Source organism: Trachypithecus francoisi, unplaced genomic scaffold (assembly GCF_009764315.1).
Source record: "Trachypithecus francoisi isolate TF-2019V2 unplaced genomic scaffold, Tfra_2.0 Lachesis_group2, whole genome shotgun sequence".
In the NCBI taxonomy this organism is placed as follows: Eukaryota; Metazoa; Chordata; class Mammalia; order Primates; family Cercopithecidae; genus Trachypithecus; species Trachypithecus francoisi.
Genome location: NW_022681465.1, coordinates 9,771,590 through 9,791,497, shown reverse-complemented (window position 1 = coordinate 9,791,497; position 19,908 = coordinate 9,771,590).

Below are 19,908 nucleotides of genomic sequence, written 5' to 3'. Positions count from 1 at the left end.
AATCATGGCAGCAGTTTCTCACATCCTGTTCTCATGATAGTGAGTGAGTTATCACAAGATCTGATGTTTTTTTTTTAAGGAGTTGCCCCCTTTGTTGGGTACTCATTCTCTCTCCTGCTGCCCTGTGAAGAGGCGCCTTCTGCCATGATTGTAAGTTTCCTGAGGCCTCCCCAGCCATGTGGAGCTGTGAGTCAATTAAACCTCTTTCCATTGTAGACTACTCAGTCTCGGGTATTTCTTCATAGCAACATAAGAACAGACTAATACAGTTAGGAGTTAGAAAGCAGCTATTTATTTAGCAGGTCTCCAAATGAAGTCCATTTTTAAGAAAAAGGAAAGAAGAAAATTGCCGTCTATTATAATCGCATTTTCTCTAAGGTTTTTAACGATCATTCTGTGGGATCGAGCACTGTAAAAACTTCTTAACTTCAGATATGCTGCAGTTAAACCAATAGACTAAAACCTAGTTTGAATTATAGCTCTGAAACTGCATTATTCTAGAAATAATTCCAGCACAAATGCCATAAAAATGATGATATTTTTTGATTTAGGCTTTTCCTCTTAATTTCATCTCGTATGTTTCTGATGACATCTTATGGCAGTTCAATGCAGGATTGCAACTGATAAGATGTCAAACATTTATTCATATACCAAAGTTGATAATGATTAAAATGTTTTACAATTTTTAACTGTTTTGTCAATAGTTTTGGGTTTCTTCCTGGCATGGCCTTCAGTCTGTTCTTACTTTTTTCCTATTTATCACTTTAATTGATCAATCGGGTATTAGTTCCATCTGATTGTCAATTAAAATTGCCCAAAGAAAGTTAACTTGTATCTGTCACATGTTCTATTTATTCTCTATGAATTCCATAGAGAGCCAGGAATGAAGTTTAATTGGAGAGGAGAAGAATGAGTCTCAAACATGGGATCTGAAACCACCCAGAAAGGTGAGAGATTGAGAAGAGAAAAAAGAAGCATGTGGAAAAAAGAGCATATGCCCACTTTAAATGGGATAAAAGTGAGGAGGATTGGGCAAAACATCAGATTACTTAATTACAGAGACTCTATTGAAAATTATAGAGACTCTGTCAAAATCTTGATTCTTATAATAACAGCCATTATTAAATGCAGTATGCAAACACTGCTGCGTGTTATGAAAGCTGGGGAGAGACTCTGCCCTACAGGTGCTCATGGTAAAAGTTCATCTTCTTAATGTTTACCTGAGCTGAAATTTTGTGCCAGGCCTGGGAAATCAATTCCTAAGAAGTAGACCTCCATGCATTCATTTGGGGATGATGGTTTAATTGTTTCCTTTCCATTTATGTAGAGCTGTGATGGTTCCTTGGAGGATGCCTGTGAGCACTGGGTATGGCCCAAAGACACAGACTGGGTTTGAGGCATATCCATGGGTGGAGATGCTACTGAGGTCATCACACTGCTAAAAACCTCATGGATCATGCTGATGCTGGTCTTCCTCCAGTTCTCAAAGTCTACCCAGTCCAGGGAGCTAATAATTTTGTCCTCTCCCATTTGATCCTTTCCGGTTTCTCCTTTCCATTCTACCCACTTTTCTCTTCTGTTTGTAGTGGAAGCTTGATCATTCACAATGAGAATGAGTTATCTTGACAATAACTTTTCAAAAACCACATGAGTCTGAAAGTGCGTATTAATGATCATTGTGAGCATGTAAAGGATATAGACAAATATACATGTGTGTACACATGTGTCTATAATCCTTTTAAAAAATTGTATTTCCATAGTTTGGGGAACAGGTGGTGTTTGGTTACATGAGTGAGTTCTTTTGTGGTGATTTGTGAGATTTTTGTATACCCATCACCTGGGCGATATACACTGTACTCTATTGGTAGTCTTTTATCCCTCACCCCCTTCCCACCCTTTCCCCCTGAGTCCCCAAAGTCCACTGTGTCATTCTTATGCCTTTGCATCCTCATAGCTTAGCTCCCACTGATGAGTGAGAACATACGATATTTAGTTTTTCGTTCCTGAGTTACTTCACTTAGAATAATAGTCTCCAATCTCATCTAGGTCGCTGCAAATGCCGTTAATTAATCCCTTTTTTATGACTGAGTAGTATAATCCTTTTTCAAAATGGAAATTTGAAGATACCCACCTTCCACTATTTATGGCCCATGTCAAATTTTAAATACATCTGGAATTTTAGTTGAACGTGTAATCCCTTATGATGGTTAATTTTATGTGTCAATTTGACCTAATGGGTGCATTATTTCTGGGTGTGTCTGTGAGGGGGTGTCCAGAAGAGCCTAGCATTTAACTAGGTAGACTGAGCACAGATTATCTGCTGTCACCATTGAGAGACTGAATAGAGCAAAAAGAAGGAAGGGCACATTTGCTCTGTTTGGGCTGGGCGTGCTTCTCCCGTTCTCACACATCAGTGCTTCTGCTTCTGGGGCCTTCTGACTCATGCTGGAACTTATGCCGTGGCCTCTCCTGATTCTCAGGCCTTCAGGGTTTGGACTGAATTACTCCACTGGTTTTCCTCAGCCTCCAGCGTGCAGATGGCAGATTGTGAGCCTGCTCAGCCTCCATAATCATGTGAGCCAATTCCCATAAGACATTTCTTTCTCTCCATCTATATCTCTTGAATTGGTTCTGTATCTCTGAAGGACCTGAATACACCCTTTTTCTAAAGGTTCATGACATTTTTTGTCTTTTTTTTGCTGAACTTCTTTGAGATGTATGTGTTTGTCGTATTCCCCTGGCTTTATCTTTGTTCTCTCTGTCCAACTAGACTGTAAGCTCTCTGGGGAAGGGTACAGTTTTCTCTGTCCCCTCCACCCCTCCACACCACCCCAGCATAACATTTTTCTTGAAAGAGCCACTGAATGCACATTTGTTGAATTGACCTCTTACATTTGAGTCCCCTTCGTTTATTTCAGGCTGCTTCTAATAACACAAACCAAAAACTTTCTTAAAACGAAAGGGAATGAGTTGTTCCGTTTTTAAAATGAGATTCCAGGATGAGTTGCCATACATAAATGATTTATGCCCCAGAGGAAAATGTGGCAATGATCTGATTAATAGCAGCGCTGTGAGATACCAGCCCCCAGATAACCCGGGAGCCACGGTTCATAGGTCAGGACTGGCTTTTCTGCCTCAAGGCCATCCCGAGCAGGTCACATGCTGCTGGTGACCTAACAGCTGCAGGACTCCACGGATTTCGGGCCTTCATGTGATGAGGACCATTGTGTGGACAGAAACGTCTCAGCAGGAAACGAAACCAACGCCATGGCTGGGAACTTCTGCCTTCTTCCCCTTTGGTTACAGAAATGCCTTTTAAGAGAATTGCTGCCCATTGTTTCTTGTCCTAGTGTATCTCAATATGCCTAGAACACTGCAAAGTAAACCAAAATCAAACACACACGCAGACACACACACTCAGACACACACACACACACAGACACACAGACACACACAGACACACACACACAGACACACAGACACACACAGACACAGACACACACAGACACACACACAGACACACACACAGGCACAGACACACACACAGACACACAGACACACACACAGACACAGACACACAGACACACAGACACACACAGGCACAGACACACAGACACACACACACAGACACACACACACAGACACACAGACACACACACACAGACACACACACAGACACAGACACACACACAGACACACACACAGACAGACACACACACAGACACACACACACACACAGACACACACAGACACACACACAGACATACACAGACACAGACACACACACAGACACACACACACAGACACAGACACACACACAGACACACACACAGACACACACACACACAGACACAGACACACACACACACACACACACACACAGACACACACACACACACCACACACAGACACACACACACACACACACACACAGACACACACACAGACACAGACACACACAGACACACACACACAGACACACACAGACACACAGACACACACACACAGACACAGACACACACACTCAGACACACACACACAGACACACACACACAGACACACACAGACACACAGACACAGACACACACACAGACACACACACACAGACACACACACACACCAGACACACACACACACACACACACACAGACACACCCCCCACACACACCCAAAAGTATAAAAAGTCTTATCACACACATTCAAAGTTCGCTACCATCCCAAGCACTAAAGGGCATCATCCTTTATTTTTTAAAAATAAAACATAAGGTTTGCCTCAACACAGGTTATGCTCTTTCTTCCTCTCTCTGTGTCTGTATTCAGACATTTTTGGCTACAAGTGACAGAAACTCAACTGGAATTTATTTGATGTATGCCTCCTGTTTCAGCAAAGCCCGGGGTGCCTGAGGTGAGCCTGGGTCCTGGGGGTGCATGAGGAGTTGTCTCCTTTGCAGGCAGGCTCTCCACAGGGTGGCCAAGATGGCTGCCAGCTCACCTAGGCTCTCATCTTCCCAGTGATGAAGCTTCCCAAAGGATTGCTAACTCCACTGGATACTGTCTCCTTTCTGCTGACTTCAGCCAAGTCCCTGTGGGGGAAGGGAAGTTCTTCCCATGGCTCAGGTGGGTGTCTGTCCCTGAAGTAATCCCTCTGACCGTGGGTATGTGTTGCTCAGATTGATCAAACCTGAGTCATGTCCCCTCCTCTAGAGCTGGGGAAGAGGTCAGCCTTAAACACATCCATTGGAAGATGTTTCCTATAAGGGATTCTGTTACAGGAAGTAATGGGGGAAAGGGAAAGTGTGGGAAGATAAAACTATAATTACAGTTGTCCACCTCAGCAGTCTTACAGAACTGAAAGCAAGACAGCCTCAGGTATCTGAGTCATTGAGTTTGTGTATGCCATCTGCTAGACTTACCCGATGCATGCCTTTCTGTATTTTCTCTGATGAAAATCATGATCAAAAGAGTGCCCCTCATTAGCTTCTAAGGGACTCTTTTACATATCTAGACACAGGAGACATTTTTCACAATGTAGTTGAGGTTCAATATTTATAGTATTCATGCCTGAAGTCAATGAAATCTATTGAGGAATTCTAATGCACACAGGACAATCTGTCCTTGTTGTGGCCAGGGTTTAGGGCTAATGACTGATATATAGATATGTCACCACATAAGAGGAGCCACTGGAGGGTTTACAGTGTCATGGCACCTGGTAATTGAATGTTATTTTGTATGTGAAACGTTCTATTAAGAAACAGATACTCTTCTACTGTATTGCATGGAGAAGCAAAAATTGATCGTCAACAAATTTGTGTTTTGGATGTTATTTCTCAGAATAAATTGCACAGGGAAAATGGTCTTTATGAGGGTGTTGATATATTTTTAATAGGAACTCTCCATCCCTGATAGAGCAGATTACAAATGTTTCCAAGGGAAACTGTTCCAGTAGCTTTATCATATAAGCGGTTTCTGCCGGTTTTAGTAAAATGAGTTTCTTCAGTGCCAGAAAAATCTGATAGCATTTATTAAACAAGAGACATACAACACCCTTTCCATTACTGAGATTACAGGCTATATGCTGTGCCATCATTTTTAATTATGTGGAAAAATTATGCTCCAGGAAAACAACTAGGAGAAAATTGTAAAGATATAGGGGAAAATCACTCTCTTGAAATTTCTATATTTTTAATTCTTCACTTAGAGTTTTGAAGTAGATACAGTTTGTATTGCCACACTAAGCTTTCATCTTGTTCTCCCCATGTCATTGGATGGGAGTTTAGACTCATTACAGACTGGTTTTGACCCAGTAGCTGCAAGGGGCTTACAAGGTCTGGTTGATGTGAGCTGGGGTCAGCAGGAGGAAGTCAGATGTCCCCTGGGGTAAAAGCAGGCAGCAGTTTATTTGCTGTGACCATCTCCACCTCGGTGTGGCCTTATCCTGTGTGTACAACACCATCTGTAAGCAGAAGCCTCAGGAAGACAACGTCTTGTCAGGGCGTCACTATCTCATCTGACTCCTGGGGCTTGCCTTCAATGGAATGAGAGAGAAAAGTCTGGTGTAATGAAGGGCTGGAGAAACCCACCTGCAAAATGTACAAAGTGGGCAGGACTCTACGGACAGCAAACTGACTGTTGTGGATGCCGCTGAAGGGAAACTAGGTGCTTCAAACTCAAATGGCCAATGAAGCCATGAAGGCTTTCCCCTGTTTCCAGCTACAGAGCAGGGGGTCACCTCACAGACACAGGCCGAGAGAAGCCCTGCCACGTGGCCTATGCCAGGCTCACTCATGATTTCATTCTGCACTAGTCAAACAGGGTCTCCATCCAACACTTTTGAAAGGTGCCCAAAGGGATGTGTTGAAGTCAACTAGATCTGAATTCTGGAGTGAGATCTATAGATATTTAGATCCAAACATATAAATAATTTATGAGGCAGTCTAATAATATGATGTGTAATATATTAATATATATACAGATAATATATAGTTATGTATATATGTAATATGTATTATGCATACAGACTGATGTTATACATTGCATTGATACACACAATATAGTATGATGTAATATTAATACATCTATACCATATACATCTATATATCTGTATCATATACATCTCTATATCTGTATCATATACATCTCTATATTGATACACCTATGTTACACATGATGTGTAGGATTGCATGCACTTATTTATTGAGATACACAGTGCAACTGGGTGTGCTGTCCGGTTCCCTTCCTCCTCAGGCCTGGCCGTGGGTGTGACCCACACTGGATTGCACTTGGCCCAAGTTCTGCTCACCCTCCTCTGTGCTCCACATCCTCTGCGCTGAGATCTGCTCCCTGTGTTCTTAAGGCCCTCTTGACTAATTGCAGAGCTTTACAGTCTCTGCTTTTGTGATTCATCATTAAGAATAGTATTAGATTTTCTGCAGAAACTCTGCTTTCCTTTTTTGCTTTTCTTCCCTGTGCCTGCAAAGTACCTAGAATGGTTGGAACCAGCCCCTGAGGATGCTGGACCCAGAAATGCTGGCCTCTTATGCTTGCGCTTGTTAATTTAAACTCACCTCTGCTTCATCTATTTTTTTTTTTTTTTTGAGATAGAGTCTTGCTCTGTTGCCCAGATTGGAGTGCAGTGGCCCGATCTTGGCTCACTGCAATCTTCACCTCCCGAGTTTGAGCAATTCTCCCTGCTTCAGCCTCCTGAGTAACTGGAATTACAGGCACTCGCCACCATGCCTGGCTAACTTTTGTATTTTTTATTAGGGACGGGGTTTTGCCATGTTGGCCAGGCTGGTCTTGAACTCCTGATCTCAGGGGATCCGCCTACCTCAGCCTCCCAAAGTGCTGGAATTACAGTGCTTCATCTTCTGTGTTGAAGTTGGTGCTACCCTCAAATATTCCCTGGAGACAAGCTCACTTTTCCAGAATGAGTCATGTGACTAACATAGGACCTATCCTGTTGTATATGTCTTATTCTTGATAAACTTTGAGATGTCTATATCCCTGACTTTCTAAAAAATAACCATAAAGGGTTTGGGCACGGATTGCCTCTGAATATTCTATTACAAGGGCAAATGTGGCCCTGGTTCAGGGAGAAGGTTTTATTCCCTTGGCTCTTTTCTTCTCTCCTCTGTGGGTTCCTGCAGTCATCCTCTGCTGGGAGCGAACTGTGGGATCAGCCACAACTACCCAGAGGCAGGAGCGAGGGCTCTCAAGCCCACCTGTTTACTGCAGCCGCTGCATCCCCCTTGCTCTTGGTGTTCAAGGAGTTTGCCTCTGGTAACCATTCTTCTAGTCTGTGTCCATGAGTTCAATTGCTTTAATTTTTAGATCCCAAAAGTAAGTGAGAACATAGAATGTTTGTCTTTCTGTGCCTGGCTTATTTCACTTAACATAATGATCTCCAGTTCCATCCATGTTGTTGAAAATGACTGGATTTCATCCTTTTTCAGGGCTGAATTGTGTATATGTAACAAATTTTCTTTATTCATCTGTTGATGGACACTTAGGTTGCTTCCAAATCTCAGCTATTGTGAACAGTGCTGCAATAAACATAGGAGTACAGATATCTCTTTGATGTACTGATTTCCTTTCTTTTGGGTACATACCCAGCAGTGAGATTGCTGGATCATATGGTAGCTCAATTTTTAGTTTTTGGAAGAACCTCCATACTGTTCTCCATAATGGTTGTACTAATTTACATTCCTATCAACAGAATATGAGAGTTCCCTTTTCCCTACATCCTTGCCAGCATTTGTTACTGCGTGTCTTTTGGATATAAGCCATTTTAACTAGGGTGAAATGATATCTCATTGTAGTTTTGATTTGCATTTCTCTGATCAATGATACTGAGCATCTTTTCATATGCCTGTTTGCCATTTGCATGTCTTCTTTTAAAAAATGTCTGTTCAAATCTTTCACTCATCTTTTGATCAGACTATTACATTTTTCCTCTAGAGTTGTTTGAGCTCTTTATATATTTTGGTTAATACCCTTGTCACAGAGGGGTAGTTGGCAAATATTTTCTCCCATTCTGTGCATTGTCTCTTCACTTTGTTGATTGTATTCTTTAATTGATGTGATAAAATTTGCCCATTTCTACTTTGGCTGCCTGTGCTTGTAGGGTATTGCTTAAGGTATTTTTGCTGAGACCAGTGTCCGGGAGATTTTATTCAATGTTTTCTTGTAATAGTTTCATAGTTGAGGTCTTAGATTTAAGTCTTCAATCCATTTTGATTTGATTTTCTGTATATGGTGAAAGATAGGGGTCTAGTTTCCTTCTTTTGTGTATGGATATCCACTTTTCCAAGCACCATTTATTGAAGAGACTGTCATTTCCCCAGTGGATGTTCTTGTTACTTTTGTAAAAAATGAGCTCATTGTAGGTGTGTGGATTTGTTTCTGGGTTTCTATTTGATTCCATAGATTTATATGTTTACTTTTATGCCAGTACCATGCTGTTTTGATTACTATAGCTCTGTAGCATAATTTGAAGCTAGGTAATGTGATTCTTCCAGTTTTATTCTTTTTGCTTAGAATAGCTTTGGCTATTCTGGGTCTTTTTGTAGTTCCATAAATTTTGCGATTGTGTTTTCTATCTGTTTAGAATGCTATTGGTATTTTGATAGGGATTGCATTGACTCTGTAGATGGCTTTGTGTAGTATGGACATTTTAGCAATATTGTTCTTTTAATTCATGTACACAGAATATCTTCCTATATTTTGGTGTCTTCTTCAATTTCCTTCAGAAGTGCTTTATAGTTTTCATTGTAGATATCTTTCACTTCTTTGGTTAATTGCTGGATATTTAATTTTATGTGTGGCTATTGTAAATGAAAGTATTAGTTTTATTTCTTTTTCAGATTGTTCACTGTTGGCATATAGAAATGCTGCTGGTTTTTATCCTTCATTTTTTCGATATGATGTATCATGTTGATTGATTTGCATATGTTGAACCATCCTTGTTTCCCAGGGATAAATTCCACTTGGTCATGATGAATGATCTTTCTAATGCATTGTTGAATTTGGTTTGCTAGCATTCTGTTGATGATGTTTCCATCAATATTCATCAGAGATACTGGCCTGCAGTTTTCTTTGTTTGTTTGTTTGTTTTTGATGTGCCTTTGGTATCACGGTAATAATATTGGCCTTATAGAATGAGGAGAAATGAGTTTCTCCTCTATTTTTTGGAATAGTTTGAGTAAGATTAGTATTAGTTCTTTTTAATGTTTTGTAGAATTCATCAGTGAAGTCATCAGGTTCTGGGGTTTTCTTTACTGGAAGACTTTTTACTATGATCTCCTCACTTGTTATTGGTTTGTTCAGGTTTTGAATTTCTTCCTAGTTCAATCTTAATAGATTGTATATATCTAGGAATTTGTCCATTTCTTCTAGATTTTCCAAATTATTGGCATATAGTTGCTCATAGTAGCCACTAATGATATTGTAGAACAGATATTTCTGCATATCTGTTGTAATGTCTCCTTTTTCATTTCCGACTTTATTTAATTGTATCTTCTCTCTTTTCTTCTTAGTCTGGTTAAAGGTTTGTCAGTTTTGTTTAACTTTTCAAAAAAACAACTTTTTGTTTAATTGATCTTTTGTATTTTTTTAAATTTCAGTTTCATTTGTTTCTGCTCTGAACTTTGTGATTTCTTTTCTACTAATTTTGGATTTGGTTTTCTCTTGTTTTTCTAGTTTTTAAGATGTATCATTCAGTTATTTATTTGAAGTTTTTCCTCTTTTTTGATGTAGGTGCTTATACCTATACGTTTCCCTCTGAGTACTGCTTTTGCTGTATCCCATAGGTTCTTGTTTGTAATTTATTTTAAGAAATTTTTCAAAAAAAGGAAAATTTTCAATTTCCCCTTTAATTTCTTCATTGACTCACTGGTCATTGGGGAGCAAATTGTTTAATTTCCATGTGTTTATATACTTCCCAAAACTCTTTTTATTAATTTCTAGTTTTTTGTCATTGTGGTGAGAGGAGATGCTTGATATTATTTCAATTTGTTTTAATGTTTTAAGACTTATTTTGTGATCAAACATGATCTATCCTTGAGAATGATCCATGTGCTGAGAAAAAGAATGTGTATTCCTCAATTCTCAGATAAAATATTCTGTAAGTATCTGTTATTAATAGATTAATTTGGTCTGTAATAGATCTATTGGCTAGCATTCTGTTGAGGATGTTTGCATCAATATTTCATCAGAGATATCAACCTGTAGTTTCTTTTCTTTTTTTTTTTCATGTGTCTTTGGTTTTGGTATCAGGGTAATAATGGATCTGTGTAACAGATCCATTTACAGATTAAGTCTGATGATTCTTTTTTGATTTTCTGTCTGTCTGGAAGATCTGTCCAATGCTGCAAGTGGGGTGTTGAATTCAGCTATTTTTGTATTTGGGCCTATCTCTCTCTTTAGCTCTAATAATATTTTCTTTATATATCTGGGTGCTCCCATGTTAGGTGCATATATGTTTAAAATTGTTCTTTTTTTTTTTTTTTTTTTTTTTTTTGCTGAATTGACCCTTTCGTCATTATATGGTGACCTCCTTTGTCTCTTTGTATAGTTTTTCCCTTGCATTAATTTCTTAGGGCTGCTGTGGTAAAGCACCACAACCTGGGTGGCTTAAAACAATAGAAATTAATTTTCCTATTGTCTGAGAGGCCAGAGTCAAAAATTAAGGTGCTGGCTGAGCCACAGTCCCTCTAGGGTAATTATGGGGTGATTCTTCTTTCCACTTTCAGCTTCTGGTGACTCCTGGCATTCCTTGGCCTGTGGCTGCATCTCTCCAGTCTCTGCCTTCACTTGTCCTTCTCAGGGTCAGTGTATTCTCCTCTTCTGGCTTTGACAAGGAGGACATGCAGTATTGGATGTAGGGCCCACATGGTTAATCCAGGATGATTTCACCTCAACATCCTTAACTTAATGACATCTGCAAAACATTTTTCCAAATAAAGTCAGATTTACGGGTTCCGATTTTGTGTTTTGAGGAAACCACTATTCAACCTATTATACCTCCTCTTCCTTCAAACGTGTTTCCTGGGAAGACAGATTTTATCTCCTTTGTAAGTATTTTCTTCTAATCAGAAACCAAATCTTTTCATTCATGCATCCTTTAGGGCATGGTTCTTGAAGCATGCTCCAGCACCAGCTGCATCAGCTTCACCTGGGAACTTGTTAGAAATGCAAATTCCTGGGCCCCATTCTAGATGTACCAAGTCAGGAACAGGGGCTGTGGACCTGCCACCTGCATTTCAACATACCCTCCAGGTGATTCTGAAGCGTCCCAAGTCTTGGAACCTCTGCTGTAGGAGGCAGATGCCTTTGCTGAGAGACTTGAACTCTGGTCTGCAGTACTGTGGTTCGGTGCTCTGCCTTGGCTTATGCAGATATGGAGTTCACAATTCACAGGCTCCAAAGACTTGGTCCTGCCCTCCTCTTACCCCTACTCCTAGTGTGAAAGCCCCATGAGCTCTGAGAACCACCCGGCTCAGAATGGCTGTCTGAGAGAAGTTCTCAGCGATGCTGCTGAAGGAGTGTATGAGCAAAATGTTTAGGCATGCTAGGAGTTGGTTTGTGTTCCCCCTCCCCAGAGATCACATATTGAAGTCCTTACTCCCGGTATCTCAAGCTGTGACTTTATTTGAAGACAAGATTTTTGTAGATGTAATTAGTTGGGTTTAAATTAGGTAATACTGGAGTAGTGTGAGCTCCTAGTGTAGTGTGACTGTGTCCCTCTGAAAAAATGGAAATTTGAACACAGACAGACATAAACCCAGGGAGAACACCAGGTAAAGATGAAGACAGAGATCAAATGCCAAAGACTACCAGGAAACCACCAGAAGAAGGGAGAGAGGCATAGGGCGGAGTGTTTCCTCACAGCCCTCAACAGGAATCAGTTCCACTGAGCTCTCGATCTCAAACTTCTGGCCTCCAGAGCTGTGAGACAGTACATTTATGTTATTGCAGCCCTAGTCTGTGGTGTTTTGTGAGGACAGCCCTAGCAAACTAGGACAAGGAGCACTTAGGGTTAACTTCCTTTTGTGAGCTGGTCCGAGTTCTGAACAATTAACTTTAAGAGAACTTTTTGAGCACAACCCATTTGTCAGTTGGGAACTGCCTTCTCGTAAAACAAAAGCTCTATGTCATGTTGACAATTATTTGGGACGTGCAGTTCTCAGTTCCTGAGAGTATTCAAGATGGTATTTTTTACTGAGTTTTAAGTGATTGTAGTATCTTAAAGCAAGTTGTCAAAGAATAATATTTTAGATTGTATAGCACATGTGACCTTCTTTTCCTTCTTCTTTGTCTCTATTTTCATTTAGAATTGCCCTTTATAAATGTTTTCTCCTTCAGGATTTTTCATTTGTTGGAAGTACAAATCAATACAATTAGATGCAAAAGCATTAACTGAAAATAAAACAAAAGCAAATTAATGTATATATTGAAGGGACATTTTGTGCAATTTTTCTCTTACAATTAGCCCAATTAGTCAGTGACTTTTGGAATTGGCCTTCCAGAAGTAATTCTGGGCTAAAAGTCCAGTCTTCAACTTTAAGGAGTTTTATCCCATGGGAGCTGGTCTTTGTGCACAAATGGATAAGCAAGGTATGTTCTTGCTAATAGTTCCAAGTGTTTATGCTGCTCTTCTACTTGTTCATTAATTTTTGTCAATTAAATTGAAAGCTTTAAAATTTTACGTAACTTTTCATTGGTTGTGTGAGCCGCAAAAGGTTATAGCTCTTCAACAGAACATTTTATCCTATAATACCTTCCAATATAAACTGTAAACACACACACACACACACACGTTTCTTACTTTAGATTCATAAATGGGCAAGGTGAGGGAGAGTCTACAGAAGTTACTGTTCCTGCAATGGGCACTTGTTCGCATGTGCCATGCTCCCCAGATTCTCCTCCTAAGAATAAGCCATGGATTTTCACAACCAGGAGACGTGGGACTCAGAAGGGATGAGTATGGTCCTCTATGGCCTGGTTGCTGGAGCGTACCTTAAGTGAGTGGAAAAATGCAATCAAGCATCTGCATGGAAAATAACTGGTTTGAACTGGTAACTGGGGTGTCCAGCCCTCATCAGCTCGCAGGTACAAATAGAAATTGTATTTTCTTTAATTTGCAAAGTATGTGACTTCAAACGTCCCCCTGCAGGTGCCTGTTCCCCTCCAATGGATCCTTGGGTATTTGAGGGATTTCTGGGGGTTTGAGCTCTGTGTGCCTCACTCCCTCACATCTTTGGCTCCAGCATCATCTTCCTGGCACCCCCACATGCCCTGCTCCTCTCATGTGGCATCTTCTATGGTGGATCCAGTCTCTCTGTTTTGGGAAGGCTTAAGGGCCACTACTTGGGCCATGTGGGAGGGACATTACTGACCCCCTTTGCCTCTCTATCCCCCAAATCACACAGGCTTTTCCACTGAGAGCTCATAGCATGACTGAAATCAGGCTCAGAGTTGGTATAAAATTTCTACCAAAGGTCTGTGGATAACAAAAGGGAAGTACAATTCTGAGAATAGTTTTCAACTGTTGTGAGGTCAGTTATGAGATCTGGCAGTCACTCCCTCACCATTTGAAAGTCAACCACTATAAGATCAGAGAGAAGACAATGGCTCCCCACTATATCATTTCAGGGTTTACCTCTGGAGTCTGCATTCCATGTTCTCATATCTCCCTCTTCCCAGGGGTATGGATTTCATAAAGACACACTCATTTCGGGGGAAAGTGCTCACTTCTCACTCCAGGGGCTCTCAGAGTGACCACACCAGAAGAGGCTAGTTCAACATTAGGATGTGCTCTAAGGGCCAGGACTAGTCCACACCCATCACACCAGTGCACATGTGAACCACCCAGTGCAGTTTTTGTTTTCCCATGCCAAGCTTATTTCCTTTTGTAGTCCAAACTCCAGCATTAGGGGACAATCCATGTCTTGGCATCTTTCCTGATATTCCAGGTCTCAAGTTGGAGGATCTAGTGAGTTACTGTGAAACACTGACATTTATCTTCAATAGGCAATAGTTCTTTCTAAAATCACACTAAATCAGGAGCCATTTCTTTCTGCTCCTCCTCTTCCACAGCCTCCTATAAAGAGTCAACAAAGACACAGTTCAGACTAATCATATAACCTGAACTTGCCTCAGGGAGTCTCATAGTTTTCCTTTAGAACAATGGGCAGGCATTAGCTTTACATCTTAGGAACCAAAAGGGTGTGTTCAGAGACTTTCCCTCAAACAAATGCGCCATCCCCAAGACTCCCCTTCTTGAGACAGTTCTGCTGCTCCAGAAATCTTAGGGCGACTTCTCACACTAATATCAAGAGCTAAATTTTACAAGCTGTGTTGATCTTGACATCAACCCTGTCAGGCAGATGAAAGGTCAATTTTTACTTCCACATAGCTAAATTGAAGAAGGGATCATTTGAAGTTGTAATTAGCAGAACTGCCTGTCAGGAATTTCTGGGACCAGGTCCCAGCCTTGGATGGTGCCATTCTCCATGATATATCCTAGACATTTTTATATTCAGAAAGTCATAAATCCTGAAAAGGGTAAGGGGTGTGCTGATTCTCTGGTGAATACCGTTTTTTATTTCTTTGCAAAGCCATTTCTTTCTCCCAGTCTTATGTAGGTAGTGTGTACTCCCTCCTCTAAAGAGCTGAATTCCCTTCAGGAGCACTCAGAGTCACCATGTTGATGATGGTAGGGGGTTTAAGAGACTTCTTAAGAGTTGAGAGAGTAGTAGCCCTTTCCTGCGGTGGCTCATGCAGTGATGGAGAAGGCAGATTCACAAGCAAATTGACCATGACACAGTATATAAATACTGCAGTAGTGCCACTTATAACATACAGAGGGAACACGGAATATGGTGGAATTCTGCCTGAGTATGATTCATTGAAAACTTAAGGAGTGCTTTTTCAATATCAGGAAGACAAGTGCTATTTTTAGGTCAGATTAGGAGAGAAAGATTCTCCAGACATAAAGAATATGAACAAAAGCCTGGAAATGTCTGAGAAGAAACAAGTTGTCTTCTACTGTGAATAGCTTGGAAGTTCAGAGAGAGAATGGAGTGGAGGCCGAAAGATAAACTGAACCATTTTTTGCAGGGTCTGGCATGGCATGAAAAAGTTTTCCACGTATTCTACAGGCAGTGCAAATCCTCAGGTACTTATAAGCAGGGAAAGCAGAGAGGGCCAATAAAATATGTGTGTCCTCTTCCAGAGTGTGAGGATACCACTGAGGAGGGGTTGCAGAAAGAGCCAAGGACATGGTCCTAAAAAAATATGAGTGGAATTGGCATTGAGTTTCCTTATTAGAAAGCTGGACAAGCTGTATCAGGCTGGATGCAATGGGAAATGACTGGGTTTGTAACCACTCATCGTGTTCTTCCTGCCCACTGCACAAACAAGATCAATTCACAGTGATATGATTTGATTCTGTGCCCCCACCCAAATCTCATCTTGAATTGTAATCCCCATGTGTTGAGGGAGGAAAGGAGGTAATTGGATTATGGGGGCATTGTCCCTCATGCTGTCCTTGTGATAGTGAGTGACTTCACATGAAAGCTGATTTTATAAGCCAGTTTTCCCTGCTCTTGCTCACTCTCTTCTCTCTCCTGCTGCCTTGTGAAGAAGGTGCCTACTTCCCCTGTGCCTTCCACCATGATTGTAAGTATTGTGAGGCCTTCACAGCCATGCAGAACTGTGAGTCAATTAAATCTCTTTCCTTTATAAATGATCCAGTCTCAGGCAGTTCTTTATAGTGGTGTGAAAATGGGCTAATACACGAGACAATTTCATTGCAGTAAAGAAAGAGTTTCATTGATGGGAGTCAGCCATGCCAAATGGGAGACAGAGTTGTTACTTAAATCAATCTCCTTGAGAATTTGTGGGCTAGGGTTTTATAAACGTAGTTTAGGGGAAGGGGTTGGAGTGGCTATGTGATGGGTGCTTGCTGCTGATTGGTTGGGGGTACAATCATAGGGGTGTGGCCAATGGTCCTCCTGTGCCCTGAGTTGCTTCTGGGTGGGGCCAAAGGAGCAGTTGGCATGTCTAGGTGGAGCCATTGGTCATCAGACATGCAAAAAACCTGAAAAGATATCTCAAAAGGCCAATCTTAGGTTCTATAATAGTGATGTTCTATGCAAGAGTAATTGGGGAAGTTGCCTATCTTGTGATCTCTAGAATAATGGCTAGCAGTCATTTATGTCTATGCCTTGTCAGAATTCAGGCCCCTCTATCCTCCTAGCCCAGTGGTCTCTCATTAACTTTACAAAGGTGGTTAAGTTTTGGGGAAGGGCTATTATTTAAACTATAAATATCCCCTCAAGTTAGTTTGATTTAAGCCTGGGAATTATTAAGGGCATCTTGAAGGCTAAAGGCAAGATGAGAGTTAGCTAGATCAGATCTCCCCCACTGCTGTAATTTTTCTCATTGTTATAATTTTTGCAAAGTCGGTTTCAGGTTCTTGATGTTGGTATGAGGGCCATCAGTGTGTAAGTGGCAAATACACTTATGTATTGATAGAAGTGGGCTAGCACAAATTCAAGAGACAGTGATATTTACCAAGGCAACTGGAGGAATAATATCAATGGCAGAGATCACAGAAGAGACTTGATTCATTGTGATATGAGCGAATAAAGATGGAGTGTTTCAGCAGGGAGGAAGGGATCTCATGTGGAAGAGGTCCAGAAAGAAAGCAAAAAATCATCCACTGGATTTGGTAGTAGGTCCAGAAAGAAAGCAAAAAATCATCCACTGGATTTGGTAGTTAAAGAGCCATAAAAAACATCCCTTGAACTTTGACAAACCTGACAAAAACAAGCAATGGGGAAAGGATTCTGTATTTAATAAATGGTGTTGGGAAAACTGGTTAGCCATATGCAGAAAGCTGAAACTGGATCTTTTCCTTACACCTTGTACAAAAATTAACTCAAGATGGATTAAAGACTTAAACATAAGACCTAAAACCATAAAAACCCTAGAAGAAAACTTAGGCAATACCATTCAGGACATAGGCATGGGCAAAGACTTCATGACTAAAACACAAAAAGCAATGGCAACAAAAACCAAAATTGACAGATGGGATGTAATTAAACTAAAGAGCTTCTGCACAGCAAAAGAAACTATCATAAGAGTGAACAGGCAGCCTACATAGTAGGATAAAATTTTTGCAATCTATCCATCTGACAAAGGGCTAATATCCAGAATCTACAAAAACTCAAACAAATTTACAAGAAAAAAAGCAACCCCATCAAAAAGTGGGCAAAGAATATGAACAGCCACTTCTCAAAAGAAGACATTTATGCAGCCAACAAACATATGAAAAAAAGATAATCACTAGTCATTAGAGAAATAAAAATCAAAACCACAATGAGATACCATGTCACGCCAGTTAGAATGGTGCTCATTAAAAAGTCAGGAAATAACATGTTGGAGAGGATGTGGAGAAATAGGAATGCTTTTACACTCTTGGTGGGAGTGCAAATTAGTTCAACTATTGTGGAAGACAGTGTGGCAATTTCTCAAGGATCTAGAACTAGAAATACCATTTTTCCCAGCAATCCCATTACTGGATATATACCCAAATGATTATAAATCATTCTACTATAAGGACACATGCACATGTATGTTTATTGCTGCACTGTTCACAATAGCACAGACTTGGAACCAACCCAAATGCCCATCAACGATACACTGAATTAAGAAAATGTGGTACATATATACCATGGAATACTATGCAGCCATAAAAAAGGATGAGTTTATGTCCTTTGCAAGGGAAGTGGATGAAGTTGGAAACCATCATTCTTAGCAAAACCAACACAAGAACAGAAAACCAAACACAGCATGTTCTCACTCATAAGTGGGAGTGGAGCAATGAGAGCACATTGACACAGGGAGGGGAACATCATACACTGGGGCCTGTCAGGGGGTGTGGGACTAGGGGAGGGATAGCTTTAGGAGAAATATCTAATGTAGACGATGGGTTGATGGGTGCAGCAAACCACCAGGGTATGTGTATACCTATGTAACAAACCTGCACGTTCTGCACATGTATCCCAGAACTCGAAGTATAATAATAAAAAAAAAGTTATCACCATCACCACCACAATACTCTAGCCTTCTGCCATAAATATGTAGCATTTATCACTAAAAAAAAGAAAAAAGAAAAGAGATTGCAGGGGGTTGGGAATAAAGGGGTAAGTGAATATTGAAGGTCTAAGTGAAGACAATAGTTTCATGGATATTCAATAGTATGAATGAATATATATGCATGATTCTTTATCAGCCTATGCTTTACCAGTTACTCTGAGCTAATTATGTGATTTGGGGTCTACAAGCATCCCTGCTCCCTCCTTTAACAGAGCTCCCCTCCCTCCATCTTTGGTAATAGGGAGCTCCATGCTCATTAGCTTCGCTGTGGGTAGTAACTTTTATTGTTTGGTGGTGGAGGTAGGTAGGGGCAAACAAACAAACTAACCCAAACCTCTTGAAATTGTGAAAAACTCTGAGAGGGAAAAATCCACACGTAAGTTCTGAAGCCACCCACTGTATTAGCTTTCTAGGGTTGTCCTAACGAAGTAACACAGACTTGGTGAGTTAACCAACAGAAATGCGTTGTCTCACAGTTCTGGAGGCTAGAAGTCTGTCTTACATGGAGGAGTTACAGGTAGTTCGGCATGAGCAGGGCAGGAGAGGGCCCTTCCTCCACCCACTAGAATGTCCGGTGATGGTCGGCGGTTATTGCATTGCCTTTCTAAAAATGATAGTTTGGCAGCGCCAGGGAGAGCCCACTTCCTAATGGTCCACACCCATTAACATCAAAATGTTAATTGAACGCAAACCCCAGGGAGAAGCAACTTCCTGGGCATACATGTTAAGAGACAAAAGTGGTGAAGTATGATCTTCTGGGGGCAACTCCACGAGAAAAGGGAAGAAAGGCTCAGGTGGGCATGCATATAAGTCCTTAAACACACTGTGCTGTGCTCAGTTCCAAAGGGTAAAACAAGCACTGGGCATGTGGAAAGCCCATCCTAAAGGGAAGAATCATGGGAAAGAGGTGAGGCCCAAAAGTCCTGGGATCAAGGTGAAAGGCTCCCGTTTTGCAGTCTTCTTTTGCTCTCTTTTCTCTCTTGGATCTTCAGGTGCCCACTTGGGTCTCTTTCAAACGAATTTTCCTTTCTTTTCCTATTCTAAAGCCTTTTAAATAAACTAGCACTCCTGCTCTGAAACTTGCCTCGGTCTCTCTTTCTGCTTTATGCCCCTCAGTTGAATTCCTTCTTCTGAGGAGGCAAGGACTGAAGTTGCTGTGGATCCCTACAGATTCAGCACCAGTAACTCGGGGGAGCTCAGATCTCTTCCGCCGGAAACAGGTGTCAGCAGGGTTGTTTCCTTCCG